Consider the following 18,315-nt stretch of genomic DNA (forward strand, 5'->3'; position numbering starts at 1 on the left):
GCCTTTGATTTATGGATGTTGATTTTGTATCCTGCTACTTTGCTGAATTCATTTACTAGTTCTAGAAGTTTTCGGGTGAAATTTTTTGGGTCTTCTAGGTGTAGAATCAAATCATCAGCAAATAGTGCTAATTTGAGTTCTTCTTTTCCTATCCATATCCCTTTAATTTCTTTAGTTTGTCTAATTGCTCTGGCCACTATTTCAAGAACTATGTTGAATAGAAGTGGTGGAAGAGGGCATCTCAGTCTTGTTTCAGTTTTTAGAGGGAATGCTTTCAATTTTTCTCCATTTATAATGATTTTGGCCTGGGGCTTAGCATAGATAGCTTTTATGATGTTGAGATATGTTCCTGTTATCCCTAGTTTTTCTAGTGTTTTGAACATGTGTGGGTGCTGTATTTTGTTGAATGCTTTTTCTGCATATATTGAGATGATCATATGATTCTTATCTTTAAGTCTATTGATGTGGGCTGGGGTCGTGGTAGAGCGCTTGCCTTGCACACATGAAGCACTGGGTTTAATCCCCACACCACATAAAAATTAATAAATAAAATAAGATGTGGTGTCCATCTGCAACTAAAAAAAATAAAAAATAAAAAATAAAATAAAAAAGAGTCTATTGATGTGATGAATTGTGGGGAGCCACTCTGAATGACCCATGCCTTCCAGTCCTGAAGCAAGAAGCTGTGACAAATTAACTACATTTTGTGGTGATGTGGGCATTGTCTCAGCTCTAGAAGTAGAAGGCGTGTCTTCAGATGTAGGTGTCAGCCTGAGGTTGAATTACACTCATCTATCCCTTGTAACCCTGCCCCTTCTGGCCTTTTTTGGATAGAACTTTCTAAAGAACAAGAGTTTCCCCAATAAAAGCCCACTTCTGAATGTGCTTGCTTGCTCTCTCCAGACTTTCTCTTGCTCTCCCTTTTGGAGAGCCTGAGGCCGAGAGCGGAGGAGTCCTCCTGAAGCTTGCTCAAAGGTAAAGTGTGTCTGTGTTTTATTTGGTGTCCCTGGAAATTCACACAAGCGACCTTAAGTTCAGCTGCCCACGCAGGTCGGGGGCGGCAATGAATTACATTTTTTGATTTCCATATGTTGAATTAACCTTGCCTTCCTGGCATGAACCCCATTTGATTGTGGTGCACTATATTTTTGATATTTTTTTTAATTTGATTTGCCAGAATTTTATTGAGAACTTTTGCATCTGTGTTCATTAGTGATATTGGTCTGAAGCTGTATTTCTCTGATGTGTCTTTGCCTGGTTTTGGAATCAAGGTGATATTAGCCTCATAGAATGAGTTTGGAAGTGCTCCATTTTTTTTTACTATTTAATGAAATAATTTGAAGAGTATGAGCATTAGTTCTTCTTTATAGGTCTTGTAGAACTCAGCGGTGTATCCATCTGGTCTTGAGTTTTTCCTGGTTGGTAAGATTCTGACGCCTTCTTTTATTTCCTTGCTTGAAATTAATCTATATAAATTGTGTATATCATCCTGATTCAATTTGTGTGAATCATATAAATCTAGAAATTTGTTGATATATTCAGTATTCTCTATTTTATTGTAATACAAGTTTTCAAAATAATTTCTGGTTATCTTCTGTATTTCTGTAGTGTCTATTTTGATATTTCCTTTTCATCATGTATGCTAGTCATTTAAGTTTTATCACTCCTTGTTAGCATGGCTAAGGGTTTATCAATTTTATTTATTTTTTTGAAGAGCCAACTTTTTGTTTTGTCAATTTTCCCAATTGTTTTAATTTCATTGATTTCAGCTCTGATTTTAATTATTTCCTCTCTTGTACTGCTTTTAATTGTTGATTTGTTCTTCTTTTTCTAGGGCTTTGAGATGTAATGTTAGGTCATTTTTTGTTGACTTTTTATTCTTTTAATGAATAAACTCCATGCAATGAACTTTCCTCTTAGTACTGCTTCATAGTGTCCCAGAGCTTTTGTTCTCATTTACCTCTAAGAATTTTTTAATCACCTCCTTGATGTCTTTTGCAACTCCATTGTTCATTCAGTAGAATATTATTTAGTCTCCAGGTATTGTAGTAGTTTTTATTTTTTTATTTTATCCTTGATCTCTAATTTCATTCCATTGTGATCTGATAGAATGCAGGGTAATATATCTACTTTTTTGTATTTGTTAAGAGTTGCTTTGTGGCATAATATTTGGTCTACTTTAGAGAAAGTTTCATGTGCTGCTGAGAAGAAAGTGTATTCACTTGTTGAAGAATAAAATATTCTATTTATGTCAGTTCAGTCTAAGTTGTTGATTTTATTGAGTTCTATAGTTTCTTGGTTCAATTTTGTTTGGAAGATCTATCCAGTGGTGAAAGAGCCATGTTAAAGTCACCCAGCATTATTGTGTTATGGTCAATTTGACACTTGAACTTGAGAAGAGTTTGTTTGATGAATATAGATGCTCCATTGTTTGGGGCTTATATATTTATAATTGTTCTGTCTTTTGATGAATGGTTCCCTTAAGCAGTATGAAATGTCCTTCTTTATTCCTTTTGATTAACTTTATCTTAAATTTTACTTTATCTGATACAAGAATGGAAACCCCTTCTTGCTTCTGCAGTCCATGTGAATAGTATGATTTTCCCTAACCTTTCACCTTCAATCTGTGGATGTCTTTTTCTATGAGATGAGTCTCTTGGAGGCAGCATATTGTTGGGTTTTTTTTGATCCAATCAGTAAGTTTATGTCTTTTAATTGATGACTTTAGGCCATTAACATTCAGAGTTATTATCGAGACATAATTTGTATTCCCATCCATTTTTGTTATTTAACTTGACTTGGTTTCTCCTTTGATTAGTTTTTTTCTTTAGTATAATACCTCCCTCCGTTGATTTTCATTGTTATTTTTCATTTCCTCTTCATGGAATATTATGCTGAGGATGTTCTACAGTGTAGGTTTTTTTTTTAGCTGTAAATTATTTTAACTTTTGTTTATCATGAAAGGCTTTTATTTCATCATCAAATCTAAAGCTTAATTTTGCTGGATACAAGATTCTTGGTTGGCATCCATTTTCTTTCAAAGCTTGATATATATTTTTCCAGGATCTTCTAGATTTCAGGGTCTGGGTTGAAAATCTGCACAGAATCTAATTTGTTTTCACCTATATGTAATCTTCTCTTGTGGCTTTTAAAATTCTCTCCTTATGCTGTAGGCTAGGCATTTTCATTATAATGTGCTTTGGTGTGGATCTGTTATGATTTTGTACATTTGGTAAACTGTAAGCCTCTTGAATTTGGTTTTCCATTTGTTCTTCATGTTTGAAAAATTTTCTGATATTATTTCATTGAAGAGATTGTTCACTCCTTTGGTTCGGAACTCTGTGCTTTCTTCTATCCCAATAACTTAAATTTGGTCTTTTGGGGCTGGGGATGTGGCTCAAGCCGTAGCGCGCTCGCCTGGCATACGTGCGGCTCGGGTTCAATCCTCAGCACCACATACAAACAAAGATGTTGTGTCCGCTGAAAAAAACTGAAAAATAAATATTAAAAAATTCTCTCTCTCTCTCAAAAAAAAATTTAGTCTTTTTATGCTATCCCACATTTCTTGAATGTTCTGATTGCTTATGGTTTCTTATCATTTTCACTGTGTGGTCTATATTTTTTTCAAGATTATATATTTTGTCTTCATTGTCTAAGGTCCTGTATTCCAAGTGGTCTAACCTATTAGTGATGCTTTCAATTTGGTTTATTGTTTCTTTCATTTCAAGGATTTCTGTATGGTTTTTCTTTAGAACCTCTAGCTCCCTATTGAAGTAATCTTTTGCTTCCTGTATTTGCTTATGTATCTCTTTGTCAAAATGATCTTTAGCTGCCTGTATTTGCTCTCTTATGTCATCCTTTAATCATTTTATCTGCTGTGCTGGCCATGGATTCTAATAATGTGATATCTTGATTTGTTTGGGGCACTTTCTTCCTTTGTTTTTTCATGTTGCTTGTGTGTCTTCCTTTCTAGCTCTGTGGATCCAAGGCATTATCATTTTACCCTATAGACTTATAGAGCCCCTGTAGGATTCCAATACCTCTCTTTTGAGGGGAAGGACAATGTTAATAGATCCCAATATAAAAATATTGGGATCTATTTATCTAAAAATAAATAGTTGCTATTAAGATGTTTACAGTTTGGTCACAATGTGCAGAAATGGTGAATTCAATTATTATCTACAATACAATCAGTAGGTTTGTAAAAGGATCTACAGTTTCTGATGGTGGACAAAGAACCGGGAATGAGGTGTAGGAAGGTATGATGAGGAGGTACGAGATGAGGACATAATGTTATTATATCTTAGGAAGTGTGATAGAGAAACCTAAAGAAGAAAGTTAGTAGCAGGAGAATAGAGAGGTAGTAATTTTGGGTAGATAAGTAAGAGGGAAGACAGTAGAGTACATAAAACAAACACACATATATATTAAGAAAAATAAAAATGTTAAAATAGTAAAAATTGGAGATAAAAAAGAAAACAGAGAAAAAAAGAATATACAATAATATACTATTCATTCATCTCAGTCCTAAATATCCTAATTTATGCAAAGCACTTGGTTACATATATTGGCGATGGGAGGGTGGGAGAATAAAGAGGGAGAAGAAAGAAAAAAATCTTGAAGGAAGAAACATGAATTGTTTTGGTTGGAGATCAGTGTCTTTCCGCTTCTCTTCTTCTCCTATAGGTGGGGTTGTCTGTTCTTAGTTGGTATCTCCGCCCTCAGGATGGTGGGGCTTACCAGGGTATGAGGGTTGGTCTTGGGTGCAGGACACTTGGAAGTGTGGTATGGCACCCCTGGTCCTGATGGGAGACCGCACCTCAAGGATCTCCTTTGGGGTCTGCTCCTGTGATGTGGGCACCTGATCTTATCTCCTCATCTTGCCTGTAGACCTCACAGTTCCTGGCCTCTGCATTAGTCTGTAAAGTGTGTCTCCCTCACTCTCTCCTTTTCTCCTTCCTAATCAGGAACCTTGCTCTCTGGGGGTCTTGTGTGTTGCACTCTGGTGGTTGCACACCTGTCCCAGAGGGCTGTTTTGATTTGAGCAGTCATTCTGGCGAGTTCGCAGCTGCTGGGGATTAGGAGGAATTAGAAAACTATGGGTACCTGGCTATCTGGTGCTCCAAACTGGTCTTTGCCCCAACTAAAGATGATGATAGATGTGACCCAAGATGGAGGCAGCTGCTTTCAGCAATGGGGTGTCAGGTCAGGTGTGGGGAGCTGGGCGATGGCCTTGTGCCATGCGTTCAGAGATGAGCTCTGTAGCATGTAGTGTTGCGGCTCTCAGCTGTGTTCAGAGCCTGAGATGACCCAGGTGCAGGCAAGCTACTGTGAGTAGGGGACTCTGGCAGTGGCTGCCAAGATGATGGTAGATGGAGGTTCACATGAGAGTGGTGGCCGGGGTTTCTGAGTATGGGTAGCCACTGAGAACCCTGTGTGGGAGCAGCATCTGGAAATTCTGCACCAGTGCTGATGCCAGTGGTCCCTTAAGGCACCTTCGAGACCTGTGTGGATGAGTAGTTGGGAGTCCTTTCCTAAAGCTGAGGCCTGGGGCCCTGTGTGGGCATGGCAGCCCATGACTTCTGTGAGGGAGCAGCTGCTGAGGGGTCCTCTATCATTCTCAGAAAAGCAGTATTCCCACTAGTTGAGACCCAGGTCACAGAATAACACAGAATTCGGCCTCCCTCTTGGATCCACTCCCCTCCATCTTGGATCCACTCCCCTCCCGCCCCAGAATCATCTTTCTATATCTTTATAAAAGTTCATTAACTTTAATATTAAGATATGAAAAAATAGCATAAAAGGAAAATGCAAACCATTTCATTCAGAACTATAAATGCATAAACAGAAAGTGCATGTTAAGATTTCTTCTATATATTAAAGTATGATGTGACAATATATTTTAATATAGTAAATTGCAGCAATATTAAGAACTTGCAAGGGGCTGGGGATGTGGCTCAAGCGGTAGCGCGCTCGCCTGGCATGCGTGTGACCCAGGTTCGATCCTCAGCACCACATACCAACAAAGATGTTGTGTCCGCCGAGAACTAAAAATAAATGAATAAATATTAAAAAAAAAAAGAAATGTACATTCTTTAAAAAAAAAAAAAGAACTTGCAAGAATGCAAAACACATCAGTACTAAGAAGTTTATATATAGTAAATAAAAGTGCTTTCTGTTTGATACAATATGACATGAAATTGGAGATAGAGCATTGGGAACTGTGCAGGGGGTGCTTTGGGAAGGCTGAGATCCATACATAGTCCTCATCACTTATGCAAAATGTAATTACAGGAACTTCTCATAGGCTGGTCCTATGAGAATACTATTGCAGTGTAGTGTGATTAAAATTCCTCTGAAGACTGTGGCTGGACCTCAGGAAGACTGACAGCCACCTGCTTGGAAATTGCAAGGAACAAAGGAGCATCCCAGGAGATTTCCAAAAGGAGGGGAGACACATGAAGGTCTAGATGTTAAGAAAAAACAGGAAAGGGAGTGAGGTAGTAGCTCAGTGGTAGAGCACTTGCCTAGCGTGTGTGAAGTATTGGGTTTGATTCTCAGAACCACATAAAAGTAAATTAAATAAAAGTCCATCAACAACTCAAAAAAATGTAAAAAAGACAAAGACAAACCAGGAAAAATGCACTCCTCACAAACATACCCACAAACCAGGTTTTACAAAGCAAGACTCAAATTAATTATTACTGTGTCTTGTACTAGCAGTGGAGGGTGGTTTGAAATTCAGCTGCTTCCTGGGTGAGATACTCTTTTAAGGAGCTACTGGAAATTGCATTTTTACCCATAGTAATGATGATGCCCAGGAACTCTAGTGAGTCCAGGATGTTTATTAATGTCACCAAATATAATGATAGGTAACAGAAGAAGATGAAAATCAGTCATATTAATAGATGATATAAAATATTTCTTAATTTTACATGTAAGACTTTCAGTTAAGAAATATCTCAGTGTACTTGGAAGAAGGAGAATCAGAATATATAGTGGTCACAAAATTTTATGTGAGGATAGAAAGGCAGAGCTGTTAATAATTACACTGGAACCCTCTCAGGCAAAGTAGACAGTCTTACCCCAAGATATGACAGTGTAGTAAGAGAAAGTGAGAAAAATAGGAGAAATAATATAGAAAATGAGAAAAAGTTAAGAAGCAAAATGCATGATATCCAAAGTAAAGGATCACACTAGCTATGGGAAGATGTTCCATAATCTGAGTCTCTTCTGGTGCACAGCGCCCCTAAGTGGTATGCCATGGACTTGCTCCAGGACATCCTCTCTCCAGGGCACCTAGCATCTCCTCTACACTACGGAGCCATTTTTTTTTTCATAGCCACCTATATAAGAGGATATTCCATGGAATTCTAGAAGGACAATTACATGGAAGAGGCCCTATTCTAACTACAGACTCTCATACCCTGAGGACAAAGAAGGACCACAAAAATTAGAGGTGTTTTCATTTCACTGGCCAAGAAGAAACTCCTCTGGGACTGTATGTGGAAGTCAGCTGGAACTGACCCCCAGGCTGTCGGCCCTGCAGCTGCCAGAGCAGGGCTGCTCCACCCTTGCTGATTTGCATGTTTCCCCAGAGCCAATTTCTGCTTCTCAGAGTCCTCGTGAAAAGGCTGCTTGGTGAGCCTGGGCAGCAGGAGCCTCAGGCAGGGCCAGACTGAGCATGGGTGACCTGGCTGCACTCATCTGCCTTCTGCTGCTCTGGAGTCCAGGTGAGGAGGGAGCACAGGGGACAGCCTGAGGAATAGCCTCTTCTAATATGAGGGCTCTGTGCGTCAATGGCCCACAGTGCTCTCAGGTTACAGGACCAGGACAGCCAGGTCTGCTGGGGGAAATGGAGTTAAAACAGGAATGCTGTCTCTTTCTTCCCAGGTGCCAGTGGGAGCCCAGGGCTGACACAGTCACAAGACTCCCTGACTGTGTCTGGAGGAGAGAGCGCCTCCATCACCTGTACTGCCAATGAGAGCATCAGTGACTATCTAACCTGGTACCGGCAGAAACCAGGCCAGGCTCCCAAGATTCTCATCTATGATGCTGATAATCTATGGTCTGGCGTCTCAGATCGTTTTTCTGGGAAACAGTCCGGGACAGAATTAATTCTCAAAATCAGCAGGGTACAGGCTGAGGATGCTGCCAGCTATTACTGCCAGCAGGACTATGCAGTCCCTCCCACACAGTCACAGCCCCGTACACAAACCCTCCTCCCAGGGATGGTACAGGGAGTCACATGGTGTCACCAGCTGCTCTCTGCCACGGGGCATACTCAGAGGCACTGGGTCTGGTGGGAAGCACTGGCTGGGCTCATGGTAAAGGCCTGAAAGGGACTTCAGACTTCTGAAAGCAGGCTGTCCCATTACCACCACCACGAGGGACACTGACCAGCAGCGCACACTCCACAGCCAGTGGCCAGGGACTGAGATTTGGAGATTGCTGGGTGTTGAAACCACACTAAGGGCTCAGGTATCTGGTGTGACTGGCCTCTAGTAATCCTGTACAGATGTGGCTTTGGAGGTTCTCAGAGCTCAGCTTGCTTCCTGTGTCTGCAGGAGGAGATGGAAACAGACTCTGAGGCTCTGGCTCTATAACTCCCACTCATGCCTTCATTTAAAGCCAGATGCAATTAAATCCAGAAAAGCACACGTGTTCCAGTAAGAACCAATTTTTTTGCCAATTTTTTTCAATTATTTCTTTTGTTTCAATTTCAGCTCTGATTTAATTATTTTCTGTCTTCTACTGCTTTTGGGGTTGATTTGTTCTTCTTTTTTTAGGGCTTTTTTCTTTTAAAGAATGAACTTCATGCAATGAACTTTCCTCTTAGTGTCTCAGAGATTTTGATATACTGTATCAGTGTTCTCTTTTACCTCTAAGAATTTTTTATTTCATCCTTGATTTCTTCTACCATCCATTTATCATTCAATAGTGTATTATTTAGTCTCCATTTGTTACAATAGCTTGTATTTTTATTTTATTATTTATTTCTAATTTCATTCCATTGTGTTCTAATAGAATGCAGGGTATTATCTCTGTTGTTTTGTATTTACCAAGAGTTATTTTGTGACATAATATATGGCCTATTTTAGAAAAGGAGCCATTTGCTGCTGTAAAGAAAGTATATTTGCTGGTTGATGGATAAAATATTCTATATATGTCTGTTAAGTCTAAATTATTGATTGTATCATTTAGTTCTATAATTTCCTTATTTAGTTTTTGTTTGGGAGATCTGTCCAGTAGTGAGAGAACTGTGTTAAAGTCACCCAGTATTATTGTATTGTGGTTTATTTGGTTCTTGAAATTGAGAAGGGTTTGTTTGATGTACATAGATGTTCCATTGTTTAGGGCATAAATATCCATAACTTTTATGTTCTGCTTATATACTTTCCTTAAGAAGTATGAAATGTCCTCCTTTATCTCTTCTGATTAACTTTGGTTTGAAGTCTACTTTATCTGATATGAAGATGGAAACCTCTGCTTGTTGACATAATCCATATAAATGATAAGTTTTCCACATCCTTTCACCTTCAGCCTGTGGATGTCTTTGCCATGAGGTGAGTCTCTTGAAGACAGGATATTGCTGGGTCTAGCTATTTAATCCAATCTACTAGTCTATGTCTTTTGATTGATGAGTTTAGGCTGTTAACATTCAAGGTTATTACTGAGATATGGTTTGTATGCTTTGTCATTTTGATTTATTTCTGGTTTTTGATTTGTCTTAGTTTCTCATTTCTTTGGATGTCCCTTTAGTGTAGATCCTCCCTTTGTTGGTTTTCACTTTTTTTCTTCACTTCATCCTCATTGAATATTTTGTTGAGAATGCTCTCTAGGGTAGGCTTTCTTATTGTGAATTCTTTTAATATATATATTTTTATCATGGAAGGTTTTCATTTCATCTTCAAACCTGAAACTTAATTTTGCTGGCCACAAATGCTGCTGCCATACCCGGAGGTCTCTTCTCTGGGCACCTTCTTGGCTACCTTAGATGCTACTCTGTGGTCACTGTCGCTGAACCCAAGGTATCCTGTCAATAAACTCCACCTGCACAGCTATTCCATCACTGCTGCCTTTGATTCTACTGCTGCTAGCCTGAGGTCACCTGGATATCTTCTTTCTGGGTGATGCTGCCCTTACAGCTGCAACCCTCTGTTGCTGCCCCAGATTCACCTGAAGCTGACACTGCTTCTGACCCCAGAGATTGCCTGGTGATGCTGACCCCAAAGCTTCAGTTGCAGCTACCACTGATGCTGACAACAACTACCACCCTACTGCTGCTACAATGGCCTAGAGGACTGTTATAGGGAGACTCCAGGTTTGGTTGCACATGGCTACAGTGATTTTGGGACACCAGCCAGGGCCTGGGATCTGGGTGTTACCAGCACAAGAGCCTCTGTCTTGGGACTCCAGTTGGGACTGCAGGTCCAATGTGGGGGTGCCTGTGGGTTTGGAGGAGCCTGGGGTCTTCCTGCTAAGAGTGGTGGTGGCCCTTACTTGCTGCTGCATCTCAGGGTTGCTCTTTTTCATGAGTGTATCCCTGGTGGCCTCTCTGCAAAAAGGAGCAGCACTGAGATCTTGGGCAAGCAGGTGACTGAGCCTGAGGTATCTGAAGCCCAGATTGGTGGAATAGTGACTGGGTTTTCAATGGCTGATGTGGTTTGGTGATTTTGAGAGATGTCAGAGACAGGGCTGAGACATTGTTGAACACTGACAGAGACAGGTCGACTTTCCAGCAAAATTTATTTTATTTTTTGATTCATTAATATCTCTACCATATTTAGAACAGATTTTTTAAGCACCAGTGTGTGGAGGACAATGATATATGAAAGGTGTTTTGTATTTTCATTGTATTCTTATGTCTTTAATTTTTTGTCTTTGTTCCTATTCTTCTACTCTCTTGTCTGTTTTCTTTCTAACTTTTCTCCAGCCAATCTCTATCAACTCCTCTTCCTTTCTTCCTGTGAATTTTTACTTCTAGATTCTCTCTTCCTTTCTCTCAAATATTGTGTACTACACTACCTCTGTTCTCTCATTCACCATTTGAAATTGTAAACCATTTTAACAAATTTCCTATTTATACTATAGATAGTTATTGAACTCATCATTTTGGTTTAATGCTAGAAAGCAGTAGACACCTTAGTGGGAGTATTAGGTTTAAGGATATATATTATCTACATTGGGGGTGCTGTTGATATTGGTCTCATCATTAAAAGTGAGGCACTAGAAACTTTCAGGATCACTACAGGTCTACAGGGTAGAAATTTATGCTGCCTTAAATCCATACTTCTAGATGGCAAAACACACTAACAACATATAAAAATAAAAGGGGGAATAAAGTGTCCCAAACAAACCAAGATGCTTCAACAACAGATGCCACTGATAAAACAGTAGAATAATGTCTAAGAAGGAGTTCAGATTGTACACAGTTAAATTGACATGTGAAGTAAAGAATAGTATAAGGAGTGAAATCAAAGAAAATATACAGGAAGTGAAAAATCAATAAAGAGTTAGAGATTGTGGGGAAAAAATCAGAAATCCTCAAAATGAAGGAATCAGTAAACCAAATTATAAATTCAATAGAAAGCATCACCAACAGACTAGACCACTTGGAACACAGAACCACAGACAATGAAGACAAAATAAATAATCTTGAAAGTAGGGTTGACTGTGCAGAAAAGTTGGTAAGACGCCATGAAAAGAACATCCAAGAATTATGGGATAACATGAAAAGACTAAATTTAAGAGAGGTATCAGAATAGATGAAAGAGCAGAGATACAAACCAAAGGAATGCACAATCTTTTCAAAGATATAATAGCAGAAAATTTCCCATACCTAAATAATAGAATGGAAAATCAAATACAAGAGGCTTACAGGACCCAAACTATACAAAATTATAGCAGACCCACACCAAGACACATTACAATGAGAGTGACTAACACAGAATAAAGATAAAATCTTAAAGGCTGTGAGAGGAAAATTAAAATTTCATATAGGGAGAAACTAATTTGGATTTCAACTGATTTCTCAAACCAGATCCTCAAAGCTAGGCAGTCCTGGAATGATATATTTCAAGCTCTGAAAGAAAATTAATGCCATCCAAGAATTTTATATCTGACATCTTGCTCTTTTTGATAAACATGTTCTTCAAAATTCACCTGTGTGGTGGGTATGGTAGAAGTTTGTTCCCTTTAACGAATGAAAAATTTCCTATTATATGAACATGTCAGTCAATCTTCATGTTAACAAGTTGGCATAGGTTTGAGACTGTTGTTAATGTTTTAGGGACATTCTTGCAACATCCTTTATAGACGTGTGCATTCACTTGTCTTGAGTATATTCCTAGGTATGAAAGTGGTGAGTCAGAGTTTTCCTGTGCAGTTTAGCTTCAGTGAACACTAAAATAATAGAGTGATGTTTTCTAAAATAGTGAGCATGTTTGCAGTCTACCAACCTGTACCATACAGAAAGGTACTAGTTGCTATAAAACTTCCTGAATAATATTTGATATTGTTAACTTTGTGAAATTGTATCCATATTGGTACATCTTAAAATGGTATTTATTTGATGAGCAATGAAATTGAGCATTTTGATATTTTCCCTTAGGAACAGCTAGTGATCAAATCAAATCATTCTCACCTTTATGCTTTCCTCCATTTTGATATTTTCCCTTAGGAACACAGCACACTTCTGGGTGTGACTGTGAAGGTATTTCAAGAAATTATTGGCAAGTTGAGGGAAGTGAGTCAAAGACTCAGCCTGAATGTGAGCAAAATAGTAGGAGAGACCACCATCTCTTCTCTCTCCACTTCCCCACTTGACCAAGTGCGCTGACCCACTTGACCACTGTTCCCTGTGAGTGCCAAATACTAGGTTTCTTAGATTTTGAATGTGAACTTGCACCAGTGAACCTTCAGGGACTTTCAGACCTAAGGATACAAACAGGGAGCATATGGTGCATTTTCTACCCCACAACCCCCACCTTCTTGTACTGAGTAACTACCAGTTTCCTTGGTTCTCCTGAGTGAAAATAGTCATTGGTGAACATTTCAGCCTATGTGACCTTGTGACTGAATCTATTTTTCTACTATACCTAAATATTAGAGATATGTATATAGACATGTACTTGTGTGCATGTATATATGTATGTGTTCTGTTTCTCTGGAGAACTTGTACACTGATAAAAAATTCTTTCTAAGATATATATAAAACCCAAAGAACTTAAAAACATCATACCACAGGGACACAGCCACATCAATGTTTATAGAAGCACAATTCATAATAGCTAAATTGTGGAACCAATCTTGATGCCCTTCAGTAGATAAATGGATAAAGAAAATGTGGTGTGTATACACAATGGAATATTACTCAGCAATAAAAGAGAATTAATATTCTTTAGTCCAGTCCAGGTGACAGCAAAATTGACTATCACAGCTAGAAATATGCATTGGAATATCTTCTCTAAGTTGATATCTTGCCAATTTGCTTTCTGTTTTTGAATTTTAATATATTTTTTGAAAAACAAATCAAAAATTTGCATTCATGAGTTCTGCATCTTTGGATTCAATCAATAATAAATTGAACATATTTCAGAAAAAAATGTATCTGTACTGAATATAACAGACTCTTTCCATGACATTATTCTCTAAATAATATAGTAGAACAAAACCACATAAAGAGATGATTTTAAAGCATATGAGGGATGGAATTTTCTACATCAGACTAATTAGTCCATCAGCTTTAAATTCACTGTCATAGAAAGTCTCAATTCACATACCACATGCCTGTAATCCCAGCAGCTCAGGAGGTTGAGGCAGGAGGATGGAGTTCAAAGACAGCCTCAGCAAAAGTGAGGTGCTAAGCAACTCATGAGACCCTGTCTCTAAATAAAATCAAAATAGGAGTGGGGATGTGGCTCTGTGGTTGAGTGCCCCTGAATTCAATCCCTGGAACAGAGACTTCCTCCTCTGAAAACTCATGAGCCTAGTCTTTACTGTCCACAGTTCCATCGGCATTCTGGTCTGTGAGTTTTCATCAGAATCACCCATTAAACTCTGATCACAACAACCTAAAGATTTTCCAACTTGCATTCCTAATCTTTTCAAAATTGTGCCCACAAGTTCCAAAAAGAATCTGAAACATGTGGTTAGGTTAGTTACAGCAACCACGGTACTTCTTGGTATGAATTTTTGTTTTAGTCAACTTTTTCAGAATACCAGAGAAGAAAACACAGAGGAGGAAAAGTATTTTTTGGCTCATGGATTCAGATGTCTCTGACTACAGATGGCTGACTCCATAGCACTGAGGACATCATGGTGGAAAGACATAGAGGAGGAAAGCAGCTCAGGACATGGCAACAAGCAAGCAGAGAGAGTTCCTCCAACCAGGGACAAAATGTAAACCCAAAGAGACACCCTCAGTGACCTACCTCCTTCAGTTACACCTTGTCTACCTACAGTTGCCACCATTTAATCTGCATTGGTGGATTCATTCACTGACTGGAATAAAACTTTCATAATCCCATCATTTCACCTGGAATATCCTGTAACAACATTTTTCAAACACTGAAAGATAATGGGTGCCAACCAAGAATATTGTATCCAGCAAAACTAAGCTTCAGGTTTGACAATGAAATAAAAATCTTCCATGATAAACAAAACTTAAAAGAATTCACAGCCAGAAAACCAGCACTGCAAAGCATTTTGAGCAAAACACTACACGAAGAGGAAATGAAAAACAACAACAAAAACCAACAGTGGGAAGTACCTCAGTAAAGAGGTGGGGGATAAAAAACTAATCAAAGAGAAAAAACAAGCCAAATTTTAAAAAATAATTAAATAAATAAACAAACATGATTGGAAGTACAAAGCATATTCAATAGTAACCCTAAAAGTTAATGGCTTAAATTCACCAATTAAGCAACATAGGCTAGTAACCTGGAATAAAAAAGCAGATCCAACAATATGCTGCCTTCAGGAGACTCATCTGATAGAAAAAGACATACACAGGCTGAAGGTGAAGGGTTGGGAAAAATCATACCACACACATGGACCTTGGAAGCAAGCAGGTGTGGCTATACTCATATCAAATAAAATTGACTTCAAGTCTAAATTAATCAAAAGGGATAAAGAAGGACACTATATATTGTTAAAGGGAACCATTCACCAATAAGACATAACAATTATCAATTTATATGCTCCAAACAATGGTGCTGCTATGTTCATAAAACAAACTCTCCTCAAGTTCAAGGGACAAATTGACTACAACACAATAATTATGGGTGACTTCAACACACCTCTCTCACCACTGGACAGATATTCCAAACAAAAGTTGAATAAAGAAACTATAGAACTCAATTACACAATTAATAACCTAGACTTAACTGACTTATATAGAATATATCAACCATCAGCAAGCAGATATACTTTTTTTTCTCAGCAGCACATGGATACTTCTCAAAAATAGACCATATATTATGCCATAGGGTAACTTTTAGCAATTATAAAAGAGTAGAGATAATACCATGCATCTTTTCTGATCATAATGGAATGAAATTGGAAATCAACAATAAAAGAAGGAGGGAAAAATCCTTCATCCCTTGGAGATTGAACAATATGTTACTGAATGATCAATGGGTTACAGAAGACATCAAGGAGGAAATTAAAAAATTCATAGAGACAAATGAAAACACAGACACAACATATCAGAATCTATGGGACACAATGAAAGCAGTTGTAAGAGGAAAATTCATTGCTTGTAGTTCATTCCTCAGAAAAAGGAAAAACCAACAAATAAATTATCTCACACTTCATCTCAAAGCCCTTGAAAATGAAGAGCAAAGTAACAGCAAATGTAGTAGAAGGCAAGAAATAATTAAAATCACAGCTGAAATCAATGCAATTGAAACAAAAGAAACAACTGAAAAAATTGACAAAACTACAAGTTATTTTTTCAAAAATAAATAAGATTGACAGACCCTTAGCCATGCTAACAAAGAGAAGAGAGGGAACTCAAATTACTAGCATACAGGATGAAAAAGGCAATATCACAATATACAGATAATAACTAGAAATTATTTTAAAATCTTATATGCCAATAAAATAGAATATAGTGAAGGCATCAATAAATTTCTTAAGTCATATGATCTGCCCAGATTGAGTCAGGAGGATATACACAAGTTAAACAGAATAATATCAATTGAGGAAATAGAAGAAGCCATCAAAAGATTACCAATCAAGAAAAGCCCAGGACTGGATGGGTATACAGCAGAGTTTTACAAAACCTTTAAAGAAGAACTAATACCAATACTTTTAAAGCTATTTCACAAAACAGAAAAAGAGGGAGTACTTCCAAATTCATTCTACTAGGCCAACATCACCCTGATTCCTAAACCAGATAAACACACTTCAAAGAAAGAAAACTACAGACCAATATCTCTAATGAACCTAGATGCAAAAATCCTCAATAAAATTCTGGCAAATCGGATACAAAAACATCAAAAAGATTGTGCACCATGATCAAGTAGGATTCATACCTGGGATGCAAGGCTGGTTCAATATACGGAAATCAATAAATGTAATCCACCACATCAATAGACTTAAAGATAAGAACCATATGAACATCTCGATAGATGCTGAAAAAGCATTTGACAAAATACAGCATCCCTTTATGTTCAAAACATTAGAAAAACTAGAGATAACAGGAACTTACCTCAACATTGTAAAAGCTATTTATGCTAAACCTCAGGCTAGCATCATTCTAAATGGAGAAAAATTGAAGACATTCCCTCTAAAATCTGGAACAAGACAGGGATGCCCTCTCTCACACTCCTATTCAACATAGTTCTCGAAACACTGGCCAGAGCAATTAGACAGACGATAGAAATTAAAGGCATAAAAACAGGAGAAGAAGAACTGAAATTAGCACCATTTGTGGATGACATGATCCTATACCTAATGGACCCAAAATGTTCTACCAAGAAACTTCTAGAACTAGTAAATGAATTCAGCAAAGTGGTGGGATATAAAATCAACACTCATAAGTCTAAGGCAATCCTGTATATCAGTGACAAACCCTCTGAAAGGGAAATCAGGACAACCACCCCCTTCACAATATCCTCAAAAAAAAAATACTTGGGAATCAACCTAACAAAAGAGGTGAAAGACCTTTACAATGAAAACTACAGAACCCTAAAGAGAGAAATAGAAGAAGACCTTAGAAGATGGAAAGACATACCTTGTTCATGGATAGACAGAGTTAATATCATTAAAATGGCCACATTACCAAAAGTACCCTATAGGTTTAATGCAATGCCAATCAAAAGACCACAACATTCCTCACAGAAATAGAAAAAGCAATCATGAAATTCATATGGAGAAATAAAAGACCCAGAATAGCTAAAGCAATTCTAAGCAGGAAGTGTGAATCAGGAGGTATAGCGACACCAGATTTCAAACTGTACTACAGAGCAATAGTAACAAAAACAGCATGGTACTGGTACCAGAACAGGTGGGTGAACCAATGGTACAGAATAGAGGACACAGAGACCAATCCACAAAATTACAACCATCTTATATTTGATAAAGGGGCTAAAAGCATGCAATGGAGGGAGGATAGCATCTTCAACAAATGGTGCAGGGAAAACTGGAAATCCATATGCAACAAAATGAAATTGAATCCCTTTCTCTCACCATGCACAAAAATTAACTCAAAATGGATCAAGGAGCTAGGAATGAAACAAGAGACTCTGCATCTATCAGAAGAAAAAGTTGGCCCTAGTCTCCATCTTGTGGGGACGGGCTCCAAATCTTTCATAGGACACCTATAGCACAAGAGTTAAAATTAAGAATCAACAAATGGGATGTATTCAAACTAAAAAGCTTTTTTCTCAGCAAGAGAATAAGTGAGGTAAATAGGGAGCCTATACCTGGGAACAAATTTTTACCCCTCACACTTCAGATAGAGCACTAATCTCCAGAATATACAAAGAACTCAAAAAGTTATAAAACAAACAAACAAACAAAAAACATAACCCAATCAACAAATGGGCCAATGATCTAAACAGACACTTCTCAGAGGAGGACATACAATCAATAAACAAATATACAAAAAAGTGGTCACCATCTCTAGCAGTCAGAGAAATGCAAATTAAAATCACTCTAAGATACCATCTCACTCCAGTAAGAATGGCAGCCATTATGAAGTTAAACAACAACAAGTGCTGGCAAGGATGTGGGGAAAAGGGTACACTTGTACATTACCGGTGGGACTGCAAATTGGTGCAGCCAATTTGGAGGGCAGTATGGAGA

At 38.0% G+C, this 18,315-nt stretch overlaps 1 long non-coding RNA gene across 3 annotated transcripts in view; it reads left to right on the forward strand.

Annotated features, from left to right (window-relative positions):
* The first annotated feature begins 739 nt into the window (after window positions 1-739).
* LOC144369051 (uncharacterized) overlaps window positions 740-18,315 on the forward strand; it is a 28,117-nt gene continuing 10,541 nt past the window's right edge. Inside the window, exons 1-2 of one of the 3 annotated variants that reach the window (XR_013428481.1) lie at window positions 6,648-7,733; window positions 7,894-8,669. This is a non-coding gene — a long non-coding RNA (uncharacterized LOC144369051). Of the gene's footprint in view, window positions 976-6,647; window positions 7,734-7,893; window positions 8,670-18,315 lie in introns of those variants that run through there. The other 2 variants (XR_013428483.1, XR_013428482.1) reach the window with 2 other exon arrangements.

This window comes from Ictidomys tridecemlineatus, chromosome 12 (assembly GCF_052094955.1).
Source record: "Ictidomys tridecemlineatus isolate mIctTri1 chromosome 12, mIctTri1.hap1, whole genome shotgun sequence".
In the NCBI taxonomy this organism is placed as follows: Eukaryota; Metazoa; Chordata; class Mammalia; order Rodentia; family Sciuridae; genus Ictidomys; species Ictidomys tridecemlineatus.